Source organism: Bos grunniens, chromosome 9 (genome assembly GCF_055505025.1).
Source record: "Bos grunniens cultivar Pamir isolate PY7600 chromosome 9, Bosgru_T2T1.0, whole genome shotgun sequence".
Classification (NCBI taxonomy): domain Eukaryota; kingdom Metazoa; phylum Chordata; class Mammalia; order Artiodactyla; family Bovidae; genus Bos; species Bos grunniens.
This window is the reverse complement of record NC_141173.1, coordinates 31,903,857-31,930,280: the sequence shown is the minus strand read 5'-3', so window position 1 is coordinate 31,930,280 and position 26,424 is coordinate 31,903,857. Positions and strand designations below refer to the sequence as shown.

General features: G+C 37.3%; 1 long non-coding RNA gene across 5 annotated transcripts in view; it reads left to right on the top strand.

Moving 5' to 3' along the window:
* The window catches only part of LOC147365747 (uncharacterized), a 298,664-nt gene that overhangs the window by 244,413 nt on the left and 27,827 nt on the right, over nt 1-26,424 (top strand). Inside the window, exons 3-4 of one of the 5 annotated variants that reach the window (XR_015132704.1) lie at nt 1,779-1,875; nt 21,298-21,488. This is a non-coding gene — a long non-coding RNA (uncharacterized LOC147365747). Of the gene's footprint in view, nt 1-1,778; nt 1,876-3,643; nt 7,126-8,961; nt 11,225-21,297; nt 21,945-26,424 lie in introns of those variants that run through there. The other 4 variants (XR_015132702.1, XR_015132703.1, XR_015132706.1 and 1 more) reach the window with 4 other exon arrangements.

Here is a 26,424-nt window from a genome sequence, read left to right as displayed (position 1 = left end):
ATATCAAATAAATACAACCACCTCATCCTCTACTACATAAATTCAGAAATTTGTTTTTTTTTCCTTTTTATGCAATGTTTATTTTTTGAGGTATAGATATATAATAGTTTCAAATGTATACCATAATGATTCAGTATTTGTACATATTATAAAATGATCACCAAGAAATCTAGTCAACATCCATCACCATACATAATTCTTTATGTTCCGAAAAGGTACTAGACAGTATGTGCTGTGACATTCTCAAGTAGAGGAATGTTCCACATCGTTCCCAGTTTCATACCAGAGAGACATATGTCAGTGATTTTAGAACAAGGTGGAGCAACCAGTGCTCAACGAGGGGGATCATAATCACATGTAGGAAAGGTACTTAGGCAGGCCCATGGGCTCAGGTGAGGCCTTCTGGGGACAATGACACATGTGCTGACTTTTGAAGGATGTGAAGACAGTGATATAAAGAGTGCCATCTTAGAGTGCCAGGGTAAAAGCTGCCATCCAGTGGTGGTAAAAAAGTGGTTTGCTTTTACTCCTAATCTCTTTAAGATGAGGGCAACAATAAGATAATCATATGAAATACTGATCTTGTTGAGTTTGGTTTTTGCTTTAAATTGACCAGAGGGAAAGACAATCAAATGGCACATAGTTAAGTGTTTTTTGGTTTGTTTTTGGTATTTTGTTTATTTTGTTCTTCCCAGATCTAAACTTTTCAGTCTGTCTCAATTCAAAGCTTAGTCTAAGAGTTCTAATTATTGTTGACGAGGCAGCCACTCTTCCCTATATGTCTTTTCAAAGGTGAACTTGTTAATACTTTCTATATTTAAATTTTTTTCTAAATATAACTAGGAACCTTCTTGTTATCATCACTTTGCATACAGTTTAGTAACTCCAGTATATATCTTTGACTCTTCAAGGGCCCTGTTTTACCTAAGGACTGACAGTTCTGATCTGGATAATTCAGCCATTTGAAAAATCTGTTTTTTGTAAAATGCAAAATGAATTGGAAACAGTTTTGAGGCATTATACTTGCATTGAAAATTAGTGGATGGTTGGTTATTTTTAGTTCAAATTGTAAAGTCAGAATTACTGTGATAAGAGTTTGTTTTAGCTCAAATGAGCTGATTTACTTTATATTTTCTAAACTGGTTGAATTTCACCTAGATTGAAGCTTGGTAAAAGATTAATTCTACTTTGAATCCTTCTTCCATCAAAGAAAACATCTAACAATTTATCTTTGAGTCATAAGAAGTAGGAAAATGATGGGTACTGTTCTTATAGAATGATCATTTTATGACCTCCGAATTGAAAGAGCTCATTTAAGCTAGGAGCAGTGATAGCACATTTTCATTTATCTGTTTTCCTCTGCTAAAAATCTCACAGCTAATATTCTCTGGTGGCTGCCTTTACTAATGTGCAAAGATAGTTCAGACTCTTGATTAAATCATACTGGCCTAAGGATAAAAAGAACCCATGGCCTTTTTCTGAACCGTGTTTGCCTATTCATTCATCTCTACTCACACTTTTCTTTAGCAACCCATAGGATATTTGGTAAGCTAAACATCGTGTTCATAAGCTGGAACCTCTACTTTAGCTTATTTTCTGAATTCTTATCTGAATAATTGAATATTATCATCTGAGCTATGCATATAAAGTCATGTCCAGTGAGTCTAAAGATGGAAATATGCATGGTTGACATGTATTAATAGCATCCTCAAATCAAAATAATTTACTGAGGTAGCAGGCTTTGACTTTTTCCAATGATACACACATTTTATTTTTAGGTATGCAGTTCCAAGTTGCCTTCCAGAAAGGAAGCTTTGGTTCACATTCTCACCAGTGGTATGCTTTTGTGCTGGCTTCCACAGATTCTCTTCAACAGTGGGTATTCTTAGACTTCTAAAACTTCCAAATCTGATTCATGAACATTTAAGTATACTATTCTTTTGATATATTTTAAAAACAGTTACTGTGAATGAGATTGTATGTTTCCCATTTTGTTTATTTGATAACATTTCTTTTTTATTGAGGTACAGTTGGCATATAGCATTATATTAGTTTCAGGTGTGTAATATAACAATTTGATATCTGTATAGATTGTGAAATGATCACGATAAGTCTAATTAACATCCTTCACCATACATAGTTAAAATTTTTTTTTTCTGTGTTGATCATATTTCTTATACAGATGGTCCTTGATTTACAATGGTTCAACTTAACAAATTTTCAACTTTATGAAAGTACAAAAGCAACATGCATTCAGTACAAACTGTAACGTCAAATTTTGGTCTTTTACTGGGCTAGTGGCAGTGGCACATTACTCTGGTGATACTGGGCAACAGCAGTGTTTTGAAACTCCCAGTCAGCCATGTGATCATGAGAAGAAATAACTGACACAGTTACAACCCTGGAGTAGGAAATGAACCCACTCCAGTGTTCTTGCCTGGAAAATTCCACGGGGAGAGGAGTCTGGTGGGATATATCCATGGGGTCACAGAGTCAGGCATGATTGAGTGCAAACACACACACACACACACACACACACACACACTTAAAACCATCCTGTACCAACACAGCCATTGTGTTTTTCACTTTCAGTCAGTCAGTTCAGTCACTCAGTTGTGTCCGACTCTTTGTGACCCCATGAACTGCAGCACGCCAGGTCTCCCTGTCCATACCAACTGCCAGAGTCTACCAAAACCCATGTCCATTGAGTCGGTGATGCCATCCAACCATCTCATCCTCTGTCGTCCCCTTCTCCTCCTGCCCTCAATCTTTCCCAGCATCAGGGTCTTTTCAAATGAGTCAGCACTTCGCATCAGGTGGCCAGAGTATTGGAATTTCAGCTTCATTTTCACTTTCAGTACGATATTTAATAAATTACATGGGATATTTAGCATTTTGTTACAAAAGCTTTGTGTTTGATGATGTTGCCCAACTGTATGCTAATGTAAGTGTTCTGAGCATGTTTAAGATAGACTAGTTTAAGCCATGATGTTTGGTAGGTTAGATGTTATAATGCATTTTTGACTTAGGTATTTTCAACTTACAATAAGTTTATCGGGACTTAACCCCATTGTACAGAGAAGGCAACCCTACTCCAGTACTTTTGCCTGGAAAATCCCATGGATGGAGGAGCCTGGAAGGCTGCAGTCCGTGAGGTCGCTGAGGGTCAGACACGACTGAGCGACTTCACTTTCACTTTTCACTTTCATGCACTGGAGAAGGAAATGGCAACCCACTCCAGTGTTCTTGCCTGGAGAATCCCAGGGACAGCAGAGCCTGGTGGGCTGCCGTCTATGGGGTCGCACAGAGTCGGACATGACTGAAGTGACTTAGCAATAGGAACCCCATTGTAAATCAAGGAAGATCTGCACTGTGGTTTACTTACTCATATTTCTCACTTTTCTTTTCAGGCGTTGGTCTTTTACCTATCCTTATAACAGATGGTTTTTTAGTATTAATAGGTAATTGTGTTTGAGGGCTTATTATATTTTGAGTAGGCTTTGACATTTAAATAAAATATCTTCTGCTAAATATAGCACTGTTTGGTTCTTTTAGAACTGTGAACTCTTTGTAAAACTTGAGTATGAAAAATCATTTTTTCAAAATTCTGGCTTGAATTTTTTCCCCCTTCTGTTCAACAAAGGAAATGGCAACCCATTCCAGTATCCTTGCCTGGAGAATCCCATGGAAAGAGGAGCCTGGAGGGCTACAGACCATGGGGTCGCAAGAGTCAAACACAACTTAGCGACTAAACCACCACCATTCAGCACAGTAATGTGTGGTTATATGATCTCTAATTGGTCAGGAGATTTAATTACTGTGAAAGAATTTTATTTTTTTCTTTTTAATTATTTCTAAATTCAAGTGTACATAATTGGATAGTTTATAATTCTTGGTTCATGATATATTCTCATTATGTGCTCATGTACTCAGCTTTTATTTAGGTAGAAATTTGTTAGTAGTTGTTGATAGTAATATGCTAATATTCATGAACTCACTCCCCTAAATGAATGGTATAACTTGACAATGATATCTGTCTAATTATATATTTCCACTGAGTACATCATGAGAACCACTGGGCTGGATGAAGCACAAGCTGGAATCAAGATTGCAGGGAGAACTATCAATAACCTCAGATATGCAGATGACACCACCCTTATGGCAGAAAGCAAAGAAGAACTAAAGAGCCTTTTGATGAAAGTGAAAGAGGAGAGTCAAAAAGTTGGCTAAAAATTCAGTATTCAGAAAACTAAGATCATGGCATCTGGTCCCATCATTCATGCAAATAGATGGGGTACAGTGGCAACAGCGAGAGACTTTATTTTTTGGGCTCCAAAAACACTGCGATGGTGACTGCAGCCAAGAAGTTAGACACTTACTCCTTGGAGAAAAATTATGCCCAACCTAGACAACATATTCAAAAGCAGAGGCATTACTTTGCCAACAAAGGTCCATCTAGTCAAAGCTATGGTTTTTCCCTTAGTCATGTACGGATGTGAGAGTTGGACTATAAAGAAAGCTGAGCACAGAAGAATCGAGTCTTTTGAACTGTGATGTTGGAGATGACTCTTGAGAGTCCTTGGAGTGCAAGGAGATCTAACCAGTCTATCCTAAAGAACATCAGTCTTTAGTGCTCATTGGAAAGACTGATGCTGAAGCTGAACTCCAAACTTTGGCCACCTGATGCGAAGAACTGACTACTTTGAAAAGACCCTGAGGCTAGGAAAGATTGAAGGCAGAAGGAGAAGGGGATGACAGAGGATGACACAGCTGAATGGCATCACTGACTCGATGGACATGAGTTTGAGTAACTCTGGGAGTTGGTGATGGACAGGGAGGCCTGGCGTTCTGCAGTCCATGGAGTCACAAAGAGTTGTGCATAACTGAGTGATTGAACTGAACTGAACTTCATATCAATAATTTGCCTCCAGCTACTCAAGGCTGGGTCGCCCCAAGGGATAGCATGAGGTTCTCTAGAAAAGCTATCAACCTCTATGCATTATTATGCAATAACTAGGAACATTTCATGCAGAGATGGGCTCAATAAAGGACAGAAATGGTATGGACCTAACAGAAGCAGAAGATACTAAGAAGAGGTGGCAAGAATACACAGAAGAACTGTACAAAAAAGATATTCATGACCCAGATAATCACAATGGTGTGATCACTCACCTAGAGCCAGACATCCTGGAATGTGAAGTCAACTGGGCCTTAGGAAGCATCACTATGAACAAAGCTAGTGGAGGTGATGGAATTCCAGTTGAGCTATTTCAAATCCTAAAAGATGATATTGTGAAAGTGCTGTACTCAATATGCCAGCAAATTTGGAAAACTCAGCAGTGGCCACAGGACTGGAAAAGATCAGTTTTCATTTCAATATCAAAGAAAGGCAATGCCAAATAATGCTCAAACATGCTAGTAAAGTAATGCTCAAAATTCTCCAAGCCAGCCTTCAATAGTACGTGAACCGTGAATGTCCAGATGTTCAAGCTGCTTTTAGAAAAGGCAGAGGAACCAGAGATCAAATTGCCAACGTCTGCTAGATCATCAAAAAAGAAAGAGTTCCATAAAAACATCTATTTCTGCTTTATTGACTATGCCAAAGCCTTTGACTCTGTGGATCACAATCAACTGTGGAAAATTCTGAAAGAGATGGGAATACCAGACCACCTGACATGCCTCTTGAGAAATCTGCATTCAGGTTAGGAAGCAACAGTTAGAAATGGACATGGAACAACAGACTGGTTCCAAATAGGAAAAGGAGTACGTCGAGGCTGTATATTGTCACCCTGCTTATTTAACTTATATGCAGAGTACATCATGAGAAATGCTGGGCTGGAAGAAGCACAAACTGGAGTCAAGATTGCCAGGAGAAATATCAATAACTGCAGATATGCAGATAACACCACCCTTATGGCAGAAAGTTAAGAACTAAAGAGCCTTTAAGTGAAAGTGGAGAGTGAAATAAGTTGGCTTACAGCTCAACATTCAGGAAACTAAGATCATGGCACTGTTCCCATCACTTCATGGCAAATAGATGGGGAAACAGTGGAAACAGTGAGAGACTATTTTTGGGGGCTCCAAAATCACTGCAGATGGTGACTGCAGCCATGAAATTAAAAGACGCTTACTCCTTGGAAGGAAAGTTATGACCAACCTAGACAGCATATTAAAAAGTAGAGACATTACTTTACCAACAGAGGTCCATCTAGTCAAAGCTATAGTTTTCCAGTAGTCATGCATGGATGTAAGAGTTAGAATATAAAGAAAGCTGAGTACCGAAGAGTTGATGCTTTTGAACTTTGGTGTTGGAGAAGATTCTTGAGAGTCCCTTGGACTGCAAGGAGATCCAACTAGTCCATCCTAAAGGAGATCAGTCCTGAGTGCTCATTGGAAGGACTGATGTTGAAGCTGAAACTCCAAAACTTTGGCCACTTGATGGGAAACACTGACTCATTTGAAAAGATCCTGGTGCTGGGAAAGATTGAAGTGGGAGGAGAAGGGGATGACAGAGAATGAGGTGGTTGGATGGGATCACCTACTCAATGGACATGAGTTTGAGTAAACTCGGGGAGTTGGTGATGGACAGGGAGGCCTGGCGTGCTGCAGTCCATGAGGTCGCAAAGAGTTGGACACAACTGAGCGACTGAACTGAATTCAGGAACACATGAAAAGCTCCTTGTTACAACAGTCATTCTGAAGATTGTGCCAGCTTATGAAGTGATGACACTTTAGTAGTCATCCAGATCAATTTATAAGTCAAGTGGATTTATCCTGTATTTTACTCATAATTAGTTTGAAAATTGGAGATTTAGATTTGCTGTGATGAGTATCATGATGGTTGATTAGGACTGGCCCTCCTTCCAGCTATGAATGAGATGAAACCCATTTCCTTTGGTGACTCACTGAATAATGTGGTTTTCCTCTTCTTTGAAGATCTTGTACCTGTTCTATCTCCAACCCGCTAAAGGAAAAACTACTTGCTCTCAGAATTCAGGTCATGCTTTTTTTTGTCAATACTATATCACCACATTGGTCTATTTAGTGATCCCAAACTGTAATGTTGTCCTGTATTTCTACTCATGGGTAAACATAAATTAAAAAAAAAAAAAAAAGCCTTCCAAATACTCTGCTTTCCATTTTTATTTAGACTTTTTTTTCCTATATGAATTACTTAAAAATTCCTTTTTTGCTCTCAGTTGTTTGCAATTTTATAAAAAAGATTACCACACTATGTGTAACCTTTGGAAGAATCTGTTCTCTACTTATTTTTATATTTCTAAGATTCATACAGATTGTTTTGTCTCTTTATGCAATTCTTTTTTAAAAAATAAATCTTTTATGGGGACAAATTTATATTGTGCTTCCAAATGTTACTCATTTTGCTACTGTGCTTAAAAAACCCAGTCATTATAATTTCAGAGACTCATCAACAGAGTATCTATCAATAAGGACTTCTTTTTAATTTGGTTGTAGTGGTTCTGCTGCTGCTGCTGAGTCACATAAGTCATGTCCAACTCTTCTCGACCCCATGGACTGCAGCCTACCAGGCTCCTCTGTCCATGGGATTTCCCAGGCAAGAGTACTGGAGTGGGGTGCCATTACCTTCTCTGTGTAGTGGTTCTACCTAGTTATATTTTTCAAACTCATGATGTGTGGCCTTTTTTTTTTTTTTTTTTGCTTGTCAGTACTTCTATCCAAATAATAGAACTGCTTGAAATTGATAGATTAAAATAATGATTAGTTTTTCTAACCAACTGTTTCAGTTATAGTCCCCAGGAGTCTACTTACGTTCTGTGTGAATTGCATTCCTATTTCATATAGACGAGGTTATGATTATTTGAGATATGTTCATAATGTTAAGCTCATGTGATTAGCAATACACAAGGCATTGTTTTTCACACTTACTTTAAGCAACTATGTTTTAAGAATTTGTTAAAATCTGACACATATGAGCCTTTGAGCCTGTTTATTTCCTTAATCATTTCTAATTAGACAGTGTACACCAGTTAGATATATATTAATGGATTGTGAGACATCTGTGTCACAGAAGTAGGGCTGAAACTGTAGCACTGATTATTTTCTCTCGAATCTTGCCCTAGATAGCCATTAACCAAGTTTTCCAATGTAAAAGAGTTTTAATAACCACATAGTCCAGTCATTCTCCATACTGCCTGCATAATAGAAACCCTGGAGAGTAATTACCATGACAGAATTTTAATTATAATAATCAGTAATTGGAACAATACAAATGGCCATCAATTAGATAATAGATAATTCTACTATGATATATTCAGAAAGTGGAATATTACTCACCAATGAAAGTCAGCATATTGAGTAATGGAAGCAAGACACAATGATTTCATTCATACAAGTGTCTAAGATAGGCCAAGCTATCAGAGGAAAAATAAAATCATTTGCTTTTTGGATAAATTGGCCAAAAGGGAATTTATAGAGAAGATGGCAATGGTGATGTTTTTCCAAAATTTTATGAAAAATTTCAAGTATATAGCAATTAGAATGAATTTATGGTGAATATTCATTTATATATCCACAACTAAGATTCTACCATTAATATTGTGTTATTCTCTATTTGTTAAAAACTATCTTTTTATCCATCCACAGAGCAATCATTTTGGTGACTTTGAGAGCAAATACATCAATATGCTTCCCATTAAATATTTTAGCACACATATAATTAACTACAATTCAATCAAGCAATGCTTTAAATTTTTATGTTGAAATTTTTGTTGCCAGTATCTATGAATAGATTTGAATTTTGAGTAGCATTGCATTGTGCAACCTTTCTTATTTCAAATAATAGGCTTAGGCACTTTTTATATTCCATATATTTTAATGTATCAATAAAACATTGTTAAGTGCCAATAGAGATAATTTTACTTCTTTCTTTCAAATTTTAATAACTTTCCTTTCTTTTCTGTTTTTAATCACAATGGCTAGTGTCTCCAGGATGATACTGGATGCAAGTGACAAGAGCAGGCATTCGTGTCTTTCCCCCAGCTTTACGGGAAGCATTAAATATTTAACATTTATATATGATGCTAACTGTTGATTTTCCATAAATGCTCTTTATCAGTTCACTGATAATTTTCATTACAAATGGGTGTTGATTTTATTCCAACCATAATATCTACATTTATTGAAATGATCATATAGGTCTTCTCTCCTTTATTCTTTGTGATATAATATTGATAGATTTTATTATACTAATTTTGTACTCTTGGCATACATATTACTTTATCATAATAATATATCTCATTTAATATTTCTGATTTTGATTTGCTTGTATCTTGGTATTTTTCTTCTTTGTGTTCTAAGGGAAATGACTATAATATACTTTTTATATTTTTGTCAAGTTTTGTAATAGGACTATACTAGCTTTATATCATGAGTTGGAAAGATTACACTCCTTTTATTTTCTGAAATATTATGTATAATATTGCTGTTGCTATTTCCTTAAATATTTTATTCAATTGACTTCACAAGTGAAACCATCCATATGTTTTTTTTTTGCTTTGTGGGAGTGATACACACACACACACACACACACACACACACAGCAGGCATGTACCTTGCTTCCTGTATCACTGAGAAAACTGAAGCCATCATAACAGAACATTCTCATTACCACATATTTTATATTCAAATATTCTTCTGTACTCACACACTTGACATTCTCTTTGGCTACCATACTTAAATTATTCACGTTTCTACCTAATCCTAATACCATTCTCTTGAGGAACATCTTCAGTATTTGTTATTTTACTTCACTTCCCACCAAATATTTAATACAAATTGTGTTCTCTTGCTTGGTTATGATCATTATACATACTGGAAAGCATTTTTAAGCGAGCAAGTATTTATTCATAATCACAATGCAGAAAAATCAAGCTATATCTTGTGAATGCAGAATCATACTGTGGTCCATCCTTACAATGGACTACAACTCAAATAAAAAGAATAAAATGTGATACCATCAAAAATATGGATAAATCTCAAATACATAAAAGTAAATTTTATTTATTTTTTTAACATTTTTAAATTTTTAAAAATGAGTATAATATTGTATTGGTTTCTGTCATATATCAACGTAAATCAGTCATCAAGTCAAAGTCAAAGTGTTAGTCACTCAGTCCTGTGCAACTCTTTGCGACCCCATGGACTGTAGCCCACCGGGCTTTTCTGTCCATGGAATTTTCCAGGCAGGAATACTGGAGTGGGTTGCCATTCCCTTCTCCTGGAGTTCTTCCTGACACAGGGATCGAATCTGGGTCTCTCATATTCTAGGTGGATTCTTTACCTCTTGAGCTACCAGGGAAGCCACAAATCAGCCATAGGTATACATATGACCCCTGCCTCCCACCTCCCACCCCATCCCGCCCTTCTAGGTTAACACAGAGCACTGAAGTTGAGTTCCCTGTGTCATATGGCAAATTTCCACTGCCTATCTAATTTTACATATGGTAATGTATATGTTTCCATATTTACTCTCTCAATTAATCTCCTTCTTCCCATGTGTCCACAAGTCTTTTTCTTTCACAAAAGAATAAGTATACAGTGAAACTTGCAGGTGTGTCTGGAGAGGTTGCACAACTTAAGTAATTTGATTATGATCTATTGATAGAAAAGGAAATTTATACTTAACATGAAAAAACAAGGAATATGAATACATCTTTTTCTAGATTTTGTTTGGTTACTGGTTAATGAATGAGTCGGAGAGGGCAATGGCACCCCACTCCAGTGCTCTTGCCTGGAGAATCCCGTGGATGGAGGAGCCTGGTGGGCTGCGGTCCATGCGGTCACGAAGAGTCGGACACGACTGAGTGACTTCACTTTCACTTTTTACTTTCATGCATTGGAGAAGGAAATGGCAACCCACTCCAGTGTTCTTGCCTGGAAAATTCCAGGGATGGGGGAGCCTGGTGGGCTGCCGTCTATGAGGTCGCACAGTCGGGCACGACTGAAGCGACTTAGCAGTAACAGTAGCAATGAATGAGTGAGTTATGTCTCTTCTGAGATTTTTGACTGATGGAATTTTTTTTTCATTACATGTTTGAATGTTTAGAACTCTCTGTTAGTCTTCTATTTAGTTCAAGTGGTTGTATGTTGGTTCTTTGGCGTCAATGTCAATAATAAAATTCAACAAAACAACCCCCTAAAAAAAATAAATAAATAAAAGTAAATTTTAAAAATCAGAAATAAATGCTAAGATTTATATGAGTTCGTTTATTTGGCATTTTCAAAAAGGCAACATAATAGGGAAACAGAACAGGATTAGTAGTTTCCAAGGGTGGTGGAACTAGAAAGAAGCAGCAAAAGGGAGATATTCTGTACATTGATTATAATGGTAGCAGCACCAGAAACAAACAAACAAAAAATATTGATTTTTCTGTATGTAAAGTTCAAAAAAACTAACATCATGGCATCCGGTCCCATCATTTCATGCCATATAGATGGGGAAACAATTGAAACAGTGACAGACTTTTATTTTTTGGGGCTCCAAAATCACTGCAGATGGTGACTGCAGCCATGAAATAAAAAGACACTTGCTTGGAAGAAAAGCTATGACAAACCTAGATTATATTCTTTGCAGTTGAAGATGCAGGTGAAGCTCTATACAGTCAGCAAAATAAGATCAGAAGCTGACTGTGGCTCAGATCATGAATTAAGTCTGCTGCTGCTGCTAAGTCGCTTCAGTCAAGTCTAACTCTGTGCGACCCCATAGATGGCAGCCCACCAGGCTGCCCCGTCCCTGGGATTCTCCAGGCAAGGACAGTGGAGTGGGTTGCCATTTCCTTCTCCAATGCATGAAAGTGAAAAGTGAAAGTGAAGTGGCTCAGTCGTGTCCGACTCTTAGCGAACCCATGGACTGCAGCCTACCAGGCTCCTCCATCCATGGAATTTTCCAGGCAAGAGTACTAGAGTGGGGTTCCATTAAGTCTAATTATTGTCAAATTCAGACTTAAATAGAAGAAAGTAGGGAAAACCACTAGACCATTCACGTATGACCTAAAACATATCTCTTATGATTGTACAGTGGACATAACAAATAGATTCAAGGGATTAGATCTGATAGAGTGCCTGAAAAACTGTGGACAGAGGTTCATAACATTGTACAGGAGGTGGTGATCAAAACCATCCCCAAGAAAAAGAAATACAAAAAGGCAAAATGGTTGTCTGAGGAGGCCTTACCAGTATCTAAGAAGAAGACAGCCAAAAGGCAAAGGAGAAAGGGAAAGATATATCCACGTGAATGCAGAGTTCCAAAGAATAGCAAGGAGAGATAAGAAAGCTTCCCTAAGTTAACAGTGCAAAAAAAAAAATAGAGGAAAACAATAGAATGGGAAAGACTAGAGATCTCATCAAGAAAATTAGAGATACTGAGGGAGCATTTCATGTAAAGATGGGCACATAAAGGACAGAAATGTTATGGACCTAACAGAAGCAGAAGATTTTAAGAAGAGGTGGCAAGAATACACAGAAAGATAGGCAAAATATATCTTAAGATATACAAAAAATATACAAAAAAAATCATAATGACCCAGATAACCACAATGGTATGATCACTCACCTAGAGCCAGACATTCTGGAGTGTGAAGTCAAGGGGGCCTTAGGAAGCATCATTATGAATAAAGCTAGTGGAGGTGATGGAATTCCCACTGAGCTCTTTCAAATCCTAAAAGATGATGCTGTGAAAGTGCTACACTCAATATGCCAGCAAATTTGGAAAACTCAGCAGTGGCCACAGGACTGGGAAAGTTCAGTTTTCATTCCAATCCCAAAGAAAGGAAATGCCAAAAAAATATTCAAAGTACTGCACAATTGCACTCATCTCACATGCTAGCAAAGTAGTGCTCAAAATTCTCCAATCCAGGCTTCAACAGTATGTGAGGCAAGAACTTCCATATGTTCAAGCTGGATTTAGAACAGAGGAACCAGAGATCAAATTGCCAATATCCGCTGGATCATAGAAAAAGCAAGAGAATTTCAGAAAAACGTCTGCTTCATTGACTATCCTAAAGTCTTTGACTGTGTGGATCACAACAAACTTCAGAACATTCTTAAAGACTTGGTAATACCAGACCTCTGACCTGCCACCTGAGAACTCTGTATGCAGGTCAAGAAGCAACAGTTAGAACTGTACATGGAACAACATATTGGTTCCAAATTGGGAAAGGAGTACATCAAGGCTGTATATTGTCACCCTGCTTATTTAACTTACATGCAGAGCACATCAAGTGATATGCCAGGCTGGATGAAGTGCAAGCTGAAATCAAGATTGCTGGGAGAAATATCAATAACCTCAGACGTGAAGATGACACCACCCTTATGGCAGAAAGTGGGGAGGAACTAAAGAGCCTCTTGATGAAAGTGAAAGAAGAGACTGAAAAAGCTGGCTTGAAACTCAACATTCAAAACATGAAGATCATGGCATCTGGTCCCTTCACTTCATGGCAAATAGATGGGGAAACAATGGCAACAGTGACAGACTTTCTTTTCTTTGGCTCTAAAATCACTTCAGATGGTGACTACAGCCATGGAATTAGGAGATGCTTGCTCCTTGGGGAAAAAGTTATGACAAACCTAGACAGCATATTAAAAACCAGAGAGATTACTCTGCCTACAAACTCCATATAGCCAAAGCTGTTTTTTTTTTTTTTTGTTTTTACAGTAGTCATATATGGATATGAGAGTTAGACTATAAAGAAAGCTGAGCATCAAGAATTGATGCTTTTGAATTGTGGTGTTGGATAAGACTCTTGAGAATCCCTTGGACTGCAAGGAGATCCACACAGTCAATCCTAAAGGAAATCAGTCCTGAATATTCATTGAGATGCTCAAACTGAAGCTCCAAAACTTTGGCCACCCTATGCAAAGAACTGACTCGTTGGAAAAGACCCTGATGCTGGGAGAGATTGAAGGCAGGAGGAGAAGGGGATGACAGAGGATGAGATAGTTGGATGGCATCATTGACTCAGTGGACCTGAGTTTGAACATGTTTTGGATTTGGTGATGGACAGGGAAGGCTGGTGTGCTGCGGTCCATGGGGTTGCAGAGTCGGACATGACTGAGAGATTAAACTGAACTGATATAAATAAAAACAATATAAAGTTTAAAAATTAGATTCAGAAAATATATGTGATTTCCTGCCATTATACAAAAGGAATCAATAAGTATATATATTGGCTTTTTGTATATATGGCTGACTCTAAAAGGTTATGCAGCAATGTAAACATTGTTTACTGATATGTGTGGACTTTCCTTGTAGCTCAGTGGTAAAGAATCTGCCTGTAATGCATAAGACACAGGTTCTATCCCTGGGTCAAGAAGATTCCCTGGAGAAGAAAATGGCAATCCATTCCAGTATTCTTGTCTAGGAAATCCCATGGACCGAGGAGCCTGGAGGGCTGCAGTCCATAGGGTCACAAGATTTGGACAGGACTTCGGAACTAACAATGACAGCTGATATGTGTGCATGGAACAGATGGGTTGTTATGGAACATAAACAGAGAGACGACTGAAAGACAGGAAGCCTTTCCCTTCTGTGTCTTTTTATTTGTGTATTTCTTTTGTTTTTTAAGTCATGAAAACAAACACAATCTACTAAAGATATCTCTTCTAAGAATGATGAAAAGCCTGATATAATGGAATTTGTGAGTACAATATATTGCCAAAAAGGACAATTAGAATCACAAGAAAAGATGAAGTACTGCCATTCAAAGAAGAGAAATGTAGTGATAGTATTCTACTTGTCTTGGCTGTGAACACACAAAGACATATTGCCATAAATGTTCTTGTAAGTTTTAATGGAGAATAGTGACATAATACTTGGAGAAGATAGAGAAGGACAGCTGGGCTTATTATCAGATTACTTAATTTTCATCCCTCATAGCATAAAGTAAATAAAAAATTATGTTTTTGATTATTTTAATTAGCAATACAAGTATTTTAAAATAAAGTGCTAATTAAAATAAGAATCTGAGTAAAAGCTGGTGGTTTCTGGGGAGAGGAATGGAAGGGTGGGGAAAACAGGATTTGAGAAGGGGCAATTTTCAGTATAATCTTCTTGATACGATTTGACTCCTAAACCATGTGTATTGATAACTTCCACCTGTAATGCAGGAGACACAGTTTCGATCTCTAGCTCAAGAAGAGTCTCTGGAGTAGGAAAAGGCAACCCACTCCAGTATTCTTGCCTGGTGGAATCCCATTGACAGAGGAGCCCGGTGCGCTGCTGTCCATGGAGTCACAAAAGGGTCAAGCACAACTTAGTGACTGAGCCTGTGCCTGAGGAGTTTGCATTTACATGACTTTAGTCTGAATATGCATTCTCCAATTTAATATGGTCCTTGGCCTTCAGCTTATATAAAGTTCTAGAGAAACTTCATTTTGTAACTGCAGGGCAATTTGCTGCTATGAGGATGAGAGGTCAAAGAAATGCTCTTTACAGGAATAGGGAATCATGCTAAAGGAAATAATAGTTTTAAGACAGAGGGATGAATCAATTGGTGAAATGAGGCAACTAAGAAATCATAATTGTAATTACACACTCAGAGCTAGTTTAGCCATTCTTAACTATCAGCACTAACCTCTGCTAATCTTTTGGGTGTTAGCTGATGCTATATATCAAATCCATTTGAGCTCATTAAATATAATTACCAACACAGAGAGTCTTTACTTCAGTAATCCAAATGCATATACCTATGTTCTATAAATGGAGATTTGCTTTATCCCTGAGAGTTATGAAATTATGGTGCATTGTAATTAAGTTTTTTTTTTTTTTTTTACAATACTTACTTACAATTTTTGAGCTCAAATACCTCTTTAGATATATCAAACTTTCAATGAATGTTGTTGGTGAGGTTATATTTCAATATTTGCAATCTGGAAGAGTAGAAATGGGTAAAAATTATTTTAAATTGGCTGCAGCGGTGTTCTAATTCATCTTTCAGTTTAGTTCGGTCACTCAGTTGTGTGTGACTCTTTGTGACCCCAAGGACTGCAGCATGCCAGGTTTCCCTGTCCATCACCAACTCCTGGAGCCTACTCAAACTAATGTCCATTGCATTGGCGATGCCATCCAACCATCTCATCCTCTGTCATCCCCTTCTTCTCCTGCCTTCAATCTTTCCCAGCATCAGGGTCTTTTCCATTGAGTCGGTTCTTTGCATCAGGTGGCCAAAGTACTAGAGTTTCAGCTTCAGCATCAGTCCTTCTAGTGAATATTCAGGACCGATTTCCTTTATGATTGACTAGTTGGATCTCCTTGCAGTGCAAGGGACTCTCAAGAGTCTTCTCCAGCATCTCAGTCCAAAAGCATCAATTCTTTGGTGCTCAGCTTTCTTTATAGTCTAACTCTCACATCCATACATGACTACTGGAAAAACCATAGCTTTGACTAGACGGACCTTTGTTGGTAAAGTAATGCCTGCTTTTTAATATGCTGTCTGGGTTGGCCGTAGCTTTTCTTCCAGGAGGCAAGAATTTTAATTTCATGGCTGCAGTCACCGTCTGCAGTGATTTTGGAGTCCCAAAAAATAAAGTCTGTCACTGTTTCCATTGTTTCCCCATTTATTTGCATGAAGTGATGGGACTGGATGCCATGATCTTAGTTTTCTGAATATTGAGTTTTAAGCCATTTTTTCACTCTCCTCTTTCACTTTCATCAATAGGCTCTTTAGTTCTTTGCTTTTTTCCATAAGGGTGGTGTCATCTGCGCATCTGAGTTTATATTGATATTTCTCCTGGCATTCATCTTTGGAGAAGACTAATGTTTATTTTGGGGAAAATATTGTAATGATCTTTTGATTATGTAGAAGTTGAGGTAAAATCATTTTATGAAATGACAATGTTAAAATAAGTGAGGAGGTAAACCAATTTACATTAAAGTGTAAAATGTCTTCTTCTTTTTTGGGATTTCACTGTGCCTGAGCCTGGAGGTCAGTGAGGCTGAAGAGAGAGGCTTATTCTATACATGTGCAAGTGAGATTGATCAAGTCCTGCCTTTTGGGAAAGGAAGACAATAGAAATGCCAGAAAGCAATACTTTGTGAAAGGCCATGGCCCATGGGTATACAGCATCCGAATTTTTTGCTTCTTTTTGTCGGTGTGACTCCTTACCACAGTGTCCAAGCCTTTTAGTCCATATATGTGTATATATATATTTATATACACATGTATATATCTACATACATATAAGTTAATTTTACTTAAAGTAATTCAGAGAGAGACATACCTACTCTTGGTGAAAATCGTCCAAGTGTATTCTAGAAGTGGCAGAATAATGTAGACCAATGTATAAAACAGATTTTCGTTCTGAGTAGAAAACACAGTTTCACTTTTCTTGTAAAGAGCTGCAACATGATAGAATAGTGTGGAGTGGAAATGCTCTGCTGAGAAAGGGCTCTCTATAGGCTTCGAATGCTTTGACTTCTGGAAGGTCAGACAGTACATGCAGTTTCATGTTCTCATGTGGAAAAAATAACAGGGGGCTTTGAGCCTGGATCCTAGCCAGATGAGTTCTCTGTGGCTAAAGATTAGTCAAATAACAAAATCCTTTTAAAATTTAATCTGGTAGATGGCTTTTCTTTCCCTGCTTAAAATGTTAATCATTTTCAACAGAACAAACCTTATATTAAAAAAAAAATGTGAGGATGGCAGGTCCTTTAAACCATTGTTATGACAAAACAGATGTTTAACAGCCCAGGTAGTCTGGCAAGGAGCTGAGTTTAGTGCTGGTGGGTCAGAGGTCTCTAGTTCTGTTTTTTAAAAGTAGCTAGAGTCTTCTGGGGAGAAGGCAATGGCACCCCACTCCAGTGCTCTTGCCTGGAAAATCCCATGGATGGAGGAGCCTGGTAGGCTGCAGTCCATGGGGTTGCTAAGAGTCAGACACGACTGAGCGACTTCACTTTCACTTTCCACTTTCATGCATTGGAGAAGGAAATGGCAACCCACTCCAGTGTTCTTGCCTGGAGAATCCCATGGACGGAGAGGCCTGGTAGGCTGCAGTCCATGTAGTCGCACAGAGTCGGGCATGACTGAAACGACTTAGTAGTAGTAGTAGTGGTAGTAAAGATTAGTCAGACAAGATTTTGGGTGATAATAGAAGTTTCATGGAGCAATTTTCTAGAAACCTTAGGGTAATGGGACAACCTGTCTTGCTTTGAATTTCTCTTTTTAATAAGGGCCCAGTCCCTTTTAATGTCTCACTCAACTAGATCATGCCCATCCAAGAAAATTCCTCTTCTCATCAACCCAGAGTCAGCTGATTTGTGGTCTTATAGCTTTCCAACCAATTATGTGAAGTTGATCCAGTAAATTAAGAGGGAAAAAGATGTTGACAAAGTACTTCAAACAGAATATAACTTTTTTTAGTGTTTGCACTCTTCAAAAGTATGCTATATAACAGTGATCACGTGAATTTTACAACAGAATATAATTATTCAGCCAATTGATTTGCTTCTTAAAAGGGGAACTTTCTACTTGAAACTTGAATTAAATGGCAACATACATGTACACTGTCCTTGTGCCATATGAAAACTGAAATCACTGATTAAGTTAATGGTTACTAATTGATGGCTATTAGAACAAAGAGATCATGGCAAAATAAACCAAGCTTTCAAGTATAAATGTTGACTATTAGCAATTAGGGCTTCCTGGTGGCTCAGACAGTAAAGAATCTGCCTGCAATGCAGGAGACCCAGGTTTGATCCCTGGGTCAGGAAGATTCCCTGGAGGAGGAAATGGCAGCCCACTCCAGTATTCGTGCATGGGAAATTCCATGTCAGAGGAGTCTGGTGGGCTATCGTCCATGGGGTTGCAAAGAGTCAGACATGACTGAGTGACTAACAATGACAACAACATTAGCAATTAAAAAACCTCCATTGTATATTAAATGTTTATTATGAGTTGGACCTTAAATTCAGGTAATAATTGCCCAAGTATTTACTTGTGATTAGTATAGTCCTTAAGTACCTGATATGTATTTTTCCATTTAATCTCTTTGCAGTAGATATTGTTATTACTTCCAGTTTGTACATGAGAATTTATGTAACTTGTCTCATTCTGGTTAGTTGTGGTATGAGAGTTTAGTACTTGGTAGGCTGACTCCACCTTGCCTGGAGAATCCCAGGGACAGGGGAGCCTGGTGGGCTGCCGTCTGTGGGGTTGCACAGAGTCAGACACGACTGAAGCGACTTAGCAGCAGCAGCAGGCTGACTCCAGAGTCTACTCTGTATGTCTTTCAGAATAAAAAGGAATAGACATTCCTAAATATCCACTTAGAATTATAATATTTATTTTTATAGTATCTAATGATCTTCACATTACTCAGATAATCCGAGTATTGTTTAGAGTCTGAATTTTTTTCCCTGCTAAAGACTGATTTCTAGTAAGCATCCAAAGGCAAAAAAGTGATAAATTTCTTTTTTATGGGCAATTATTTTCTCAAGTATGGCAAGGATAAAGCTGGATTTTTTATATAATACATTTAATAAAGATTTAAAGAAAAAATATATTTCTTCTTTAGTTGTATTTATTAGTAACTTATTTTTATGTTCTTTAAAGAAAGAAAAATCACTGGAATCCCTGGATTCTCCTCCTTTGTCGTCTTCTTAATTCCTTGCTTTCTCCTTGTCTAGTCAAACACTTTGATATACTGCATACTCATACCCTTTGGCAAGATGATAGCTCTTTTTGTTTTTTTCCCCTAAAAGAATAAACAAATTGGATTGTGATATATCTAAGAATTATGTTGCTCATAGCAGGTGCATCCTGACAGAAAGTGACATTTTACATGTTGACATTAAGAGTTCTTTAGGCAAACACTGAAAATGTGACAGTAACTTTAACATTAAATAATAAATGTAAACAACCAGGGCATTATGAACTGGAATTCAGCGGCTTGCTAAAGAAAAGTGTTTAGTCACTCAGTCGTGTCCGAATCTTTGTGCTTCCATGGACTATAGCTCACCAGGATCCTCTGTCCATGGGATTTACCAGGCAAGAATACTGGAATGGGTTGCCATTCCCTTCTCCAGGGGATCTTCCTGATTCAGGGATTGAACCTAGGTCTACCTGCACTGGCAGGCAGACTCTTTATCATGTGAGCCAATGCCTTGCTAAAGAAAGCCTGTATATTTAAAGCTTCTTCATACAAGACCCATCCTTAGAATGAGTCAAGGAGCTAGCAAATGGAGCTGAAGATACCACATAAAGCAGGAAAAGTAATTGCCAAATATAATATTTATCAAATAATCAGTATAAAGTTTAGGCAACTAACAGTATCCTTGAAAAACTGTCCACACTTCAATCCCTGATCTCTGAATATCAGCATATCATAGAATATGCATGTGTTGACACAAATCTTACTTTCAAATAATTATTTCTTAACATTTTTGAATAAGGCAGTGGAATCATTTAATGTCTTTGCATCTGATTTTCTCTTTAGCTTTTTCCATGTCAGGTTGCTTTTGCCTTGAGTTATAAATATCACTAAATATCATATTTCAAGATTTACAGTTTTAACTAACTTCTGTTATCAAGTTAGTAAATCTAAGTGCACGTTTATTATTATCTTTCCTTTTGCGAAATATTTCTAGTTCTTAAAATTTACTTTCATACAATTTCCTGTGGATTTCTTATAAAGTTTTCAAAATAAGGTTGAGCTATGAGCTGCTGCTGCTGCTGCGTCGCTTCAGTCGTGTCCTACTCTGTGCGACCCCATAGACGGCAGCCCACCAGGCTTCCCGTCCCTGGGATTCTCCAGGCAAGAACACTGGAGTGGGTTGCCATTTCCTTCTCCAATGCATGAGAGTGAAAAGTGAAAGTGAAGTCGCTCAGTCGTGTCTGACTCTTAGCCACCCCATGGACTGCAGCCTACCAGGCTCCTCCGTCCATGGGATTTTCCAGGCAAAAGTACTGGAGTGGGGTGCCATTGCCTTCTCCCAAACTATGAGCTACTAACTGTAAACTATCTAACAAGGACAAATTTTAATAAATGTGTAACTATTAACCTAAATTTTAACTATTTACCTAACTAGATGCTTTAATGAGTTTGGATGAGAGTGTTATAGTGAGGAGGATATACAGATTTGCCTCGTCTGACACAGTTGGTGAGATGTTTTTGATGTCTGTTTTTCTTTATTTGAGAATTTATCAAGAGTATTGTTTTTCAGATTTTCATTTATTTCTTTTCGTGTACTTAATTCCTTAAACTCTGTAACAGTTGATTTTTTTCTAGGAGTTTAGCCTTTACTTTCCCATTTTTTGCCTTCAGGTATTTTATTGGAAACTCTGCCTGTTCCCATTTGTCCATGCAGTTTTTCACCATCTCAAATGGGGTCACCAACTTATATCTTCACTACATCAGCCCACTTTGTGACTACTGTCTGCCAGACTTCAGCCCTACATTCCTGGGTGATTTCAGTCAGATACGGCAATACTTTCCCTCAAAGCTGAAAACATGAGGTAAATAAAATCTGTGGTCTCTTTCTTGGACAGGTGTCTCATCTATCCTCTATTTCCATTCATTTATTTTAAAAAATTTCTTTACAATTTGCTACAAAATGGATATAAATTTGTCTCAGTTGTATCAGTCTGGGGCTTGTATCCTTTGTTGGCATCTCAGTATGACCATCTTTGCTTTGGAGATAAGAAAGAAATTGTATTTCCTTGAGGAATGTGGATAATACTCTCCTTTATTCATGTTCAGACCAGTTTCCTTATTAAGTTTTCTCATCTCAATTTATTTTGTTTTATTGTCACAGAGTTTGTATACTTTCTATTACTGGGCTATCATTTTCTTCAAATTCCAAGACAGAGTCACTGAGAAAAGAGTGTAATGTAAAAAAATAATATTTTAAAATATATTAAATTAAAGACTATAAAACTAGACATATCCTATTAAAACATCTGAAAGTGAAAGTGTTAGTTGTTCATTTGTGTCTGAATCTTTGTAACCCCATGGTGTGTAGCCCTCCAGGCTCCTCTGTCCATGGGGTTTCCCAGGCAAGAAGACTGAAGTGGATAGCCATTCCCTTCTTTAGGATATCTTCCTGACCCAGTAATGGAACCTGCATATCCTGCATCGCAGGCATATTCTTTACCATCTGAGTCAGCAGGGAAGGCCTATATTGATAAGTTGCTAATGTGGAAATGTAGAACATTGCTATCAGTTAGAGAAACACGGCACTTATGTTGGAGGTTAATTTGAAGGGGATGTAAAGGAGATGGATAAACGTCAGTGACATAAAGGTTTTTGAGTCTAGCCATACCAGTTAAAATAGCTGTTACTATAGAGAGTATGAAATACTGCATGAGACATATGGAGTGAGAAGTTTATCAATGAAACTCTCTGAAAACTCTCTGGCATGAGAAAAAGCTGATTCTAGATATGTAAAGCTGTTTTGCAGATGTTATATTAAAATTCTACCATCCCCGTTTGAGCAGCTGCTAATTTTCCTCTGACATAATAAATGCAGTCCTTCAAAACTTACATTCAAGTTATAGGTGCTGCTGACAAGAACAATTACACACAAGTTGTTAGGATTCTTATTTTCCATAAATGGGCATTGCCAGTGTTGCAAGTAAGCTCTGCAGTCGTTCAAATCTAGACATATTCTGTTTGGTGTGCAGAATTTATACTGAATATTTTGCAAATGAAAGTGCTAAGCATTAGTTTCCACCCTCTGGAACTTACATTTCCCTGTAACATAAAAGTATCAAGAAATTATTAATGAATGCGTTGGTTAATAATAAGAAACATTAACCAAAAAATGTCAATGAGCTCACTGAGATAATTCGGGCATAGGAAACACTACTCTCACACTCAGTACTAATTTTTTTTTTCAAGAAAACAAACTATACTATTCCCCTATAGTCAGACTTGTCTACCTGTAGTCCTGACACATATGACATGGTTGGTGAGCACATCTTCACACCCAGGTCTGGGCTCAGGTTCTTTCTCCTGTCCCCATTTGCCATCCCATCCTTTCCTAATCATGTTTGTCTTCAACAAATGCTCATCTAAATGAAAAAAGAAAGAGAAATTCTTTGTGTAGCAATGTCGTATAAAACCTGGTGGCCTTTTCTTTTTTATTTTCTTAATGAAAATGCCTGGTTTAAGCTTTGCTTGCCAAATATGCACGTCAGTGATGATTATCTACAATAAACAGAGCACCAGCCACGTGAAAGAGCCAGATCTCCTACCCCAGGCTGCTTTGTTTTAAATCTTGGGTGATTTTAGTAACTGATTATTTTGACTATCTGGGCAGCTTGGTTTTTGTTGTTTTTGTTTTTTTCTGTTCCTGGGCTTTTAATTGCCCACTCATAAGTTTTAAATTCACCAATAAAGAGTGAGCTCCAGAAATCTTAGGCCTCCACTTTTAATCCTGATAAAAGCACAACCCCAAAACCACGCTCGTACTTTCCCCTAGCCAGCCTGCTGTGTGGATTATGGTGTACCATATAATCTTTAGAACATGTATATAATAAACCATTTCCTAAGTTTCCTGATGGTTATTGCTGAAGGTATCTTGCAATCGTAAGAACCACTAGGTCCATTTCCAGCCATATCATTGGTTATTGATAGGCTGAGACTGGCACAAAACAAGCAACTACATAAATTTCTGACAAACAAGTGGTAGTGAAAAATAAAAGGGAAGAGAATGGGATGATAAAGAAATTATCTGTGGATAGCTGATTTTGGTAATGCTTACTTCATTCAGCCTAAGAGATTAAAGGTGGTTTTTCATGGTGGTAAAATAGCCAGTAACTATTGAGGAAAAACCACTGCCAAAATTCCAGGTTTTCTTATATGTCAACTACAGTACTCTTTTCCTAAACACCCAGTATATTAAAAACAAAAACTTATAGCCTTTTCCAGAGGTGTGTATACAAGGATGATACAAAGTTTCACATCTGACCTGCAAAACAGGTGAAGTGAACTGCTCATATTCCCACTGCTGGTCATGAGAGACTTTTCCGCTATTTACCATGTGCAGTTTTCAACATAATGCCTTGGACTGTAGCACCTCTAAGGAGAGCATAATTATTTTACCATCCTTTGGGAGATAGTGCCTATAGGGTGGTAATAGGGAAAGTATAATTCAGAAATGTGAGTGCATATTCCTTTTTGCAATTGCTTATTGAAGCACTTTTTTAAAGAAAAAATTGGCATTCACCAAGAGGTCATGAATTTAGACTTTTAATATCTATTATTGATGATTCTTTAATACTGTTGGTGTTTACCTGGTGTTTATGTGTATTGTCCTAGCTAAACCGATTTAAACAATTTTTAGGTCCAATTTTGGCGGGGGAAGAAGTTACTAAGGATGTAGATATCACTGAGATTAACAGTCCTTTCAAAATGGTATCATAAGGAGATATTACAGATAACAAATGCATCTTATTTTATGCTCTCTAAGCAAGCAGAATTTTTGGTATATGTGTGGCTTATACTAACCTTCATGAGCACAGGTGCTTTGCCCTTAGGGTTTACCGTTGAAACCAATGCTTCGAACTCAGTGTAATTTGCCATATTCTGGTTTTTTGATGTAGAGTTTGGTATTCATTAATTATTAAGAAATATATTCACCATGTCAAACTCTTCTGTCCAGTCTTTTTGAGGCTCTGTCCAGCATCAGTACAGATGATTTTTTCATCAAAGCAACTAAGTTGTTGTCTTAACTGAACACTTCTATAAGGAAAGCCTTTTCTTTGAAGAAGCTCCCTTAAGTGAATGGTGCTCATTTTCCCATGTTAGATGTCATTATCACTCTGAAAATGCGTATTCTCAGCTTCTCTTATTAGAGCTCATTACATATTCATTCACATGTAAAATGTCTTTCTTTGCAGCCATGTCATCTGATTATAACTGTACCTTCTTGCAATGGTATCTAGTAGTTATCTACTATTTATCAATGGCTCGTGCCAATGAATGTAAAATGGTTTCTGGGGCTTCAGGATCTATGAAGCTGATTCTTCTGGCATTTATGCTTCATATCTTTGACTTTTTTTGGCATGCATGAGCTCCACCTCCACTGAATTCTGCCTCCTATGCCCATCTTTACAACTTGGTCCTTGACATCATCTAGGTTTTTATCAACTTTGAAATCATAAAATACAGCATACCCATGAATTCTTAATGTCTAGATTACAATTTTTCAATTACTCAATCAATTATAAAAGCTGAAGTGAAACTTTAGTAAATAATACTAAAACCCAAAGCTAGTAGAGACAGTCAATGCCATAGGTGAGAGGAGGCAGAATTTATCTAAGTGAGACCTGAATGGAGAATATTCCTCCCACCGTACTTTCTTCTTGGCAAATCTGGCTTTTTACTCATAAAGAAAATGCCAACTATAAAGAGGCAGAAAGATGCATCACACCTCTTTAAATGCAAACAGATATAAATGGAAATGTGTAGGCATATATAATTTCAAGCAGGATCTATATTTTTTCCTGTTTTATTAAAGCTATAAAAAATGTTTTGAACCTCTTTTTCTTATGTTTGCTGTAATATTTTGCTTGAAAAGTTTGTCTTTCTATACCCTCTTGTATCCTTTGTTGTTTGTCTTTTATAATGCAGAAGTTTTTGGGGCCCCGCATTTATTCTGTTTTTCATTCTTGAGCATATGGAAATCTAACTAAGCCTAGGTGTCTATAAAGAGAAGATGTATTTTGTAATTCCACATGGGTGCTGGAATTTCTTTTCTACTCTTAACCACCCGGAGTAGTAATTAATATATAGAGTCTCTAGCCCTATTTCTGAAATAAAAATTATTTTTATATACTATGTAAACCTCTTTATATAGTGAAACATCTCATTAACTACTCTGTGGAATAAATTGATTTTTTTTCTGTAATAGGCTGGAAAGTCTGAATTTGCTGTTTATTTCATTAAATTTTTTTATAATGTGCATCCTGGAAGAAACAGTGAAAACTACCACCTTAAACTACACTGTATAACTTCTGTGACTCTTACTAGTGGACATGACATGGCTAACAATTGCAATTTTAAATATATATATATATATATATATATAAATAAATAAATAGTAGGGGTATGAACTTGCTCTAGCTATACCAGCAATCAGTTTTTAAACAGTTGTTGCTCAGATAAGCAATGGCCAAGTGTGTGAAGCAGTAACATATAATATGATGGTTAAAAATAGTCCCCCAAGTCTGATTATCAGACTATGTCAATATCCTGATAGTACCGGTGACCCAGTTATTTAATTGATGAATTTGTAGTAGCTCCTGAACCTCAGTAGACATCTCTATTGCCAGGTATTAATATGTATAAAATAATAGGCTGCATCCTGAGGATGAGGGGTGACTGTGTATGTACTTCATTTCATATATAAGACCAGTGGACAAGTGACCCATGATGGGAGGGTTATCA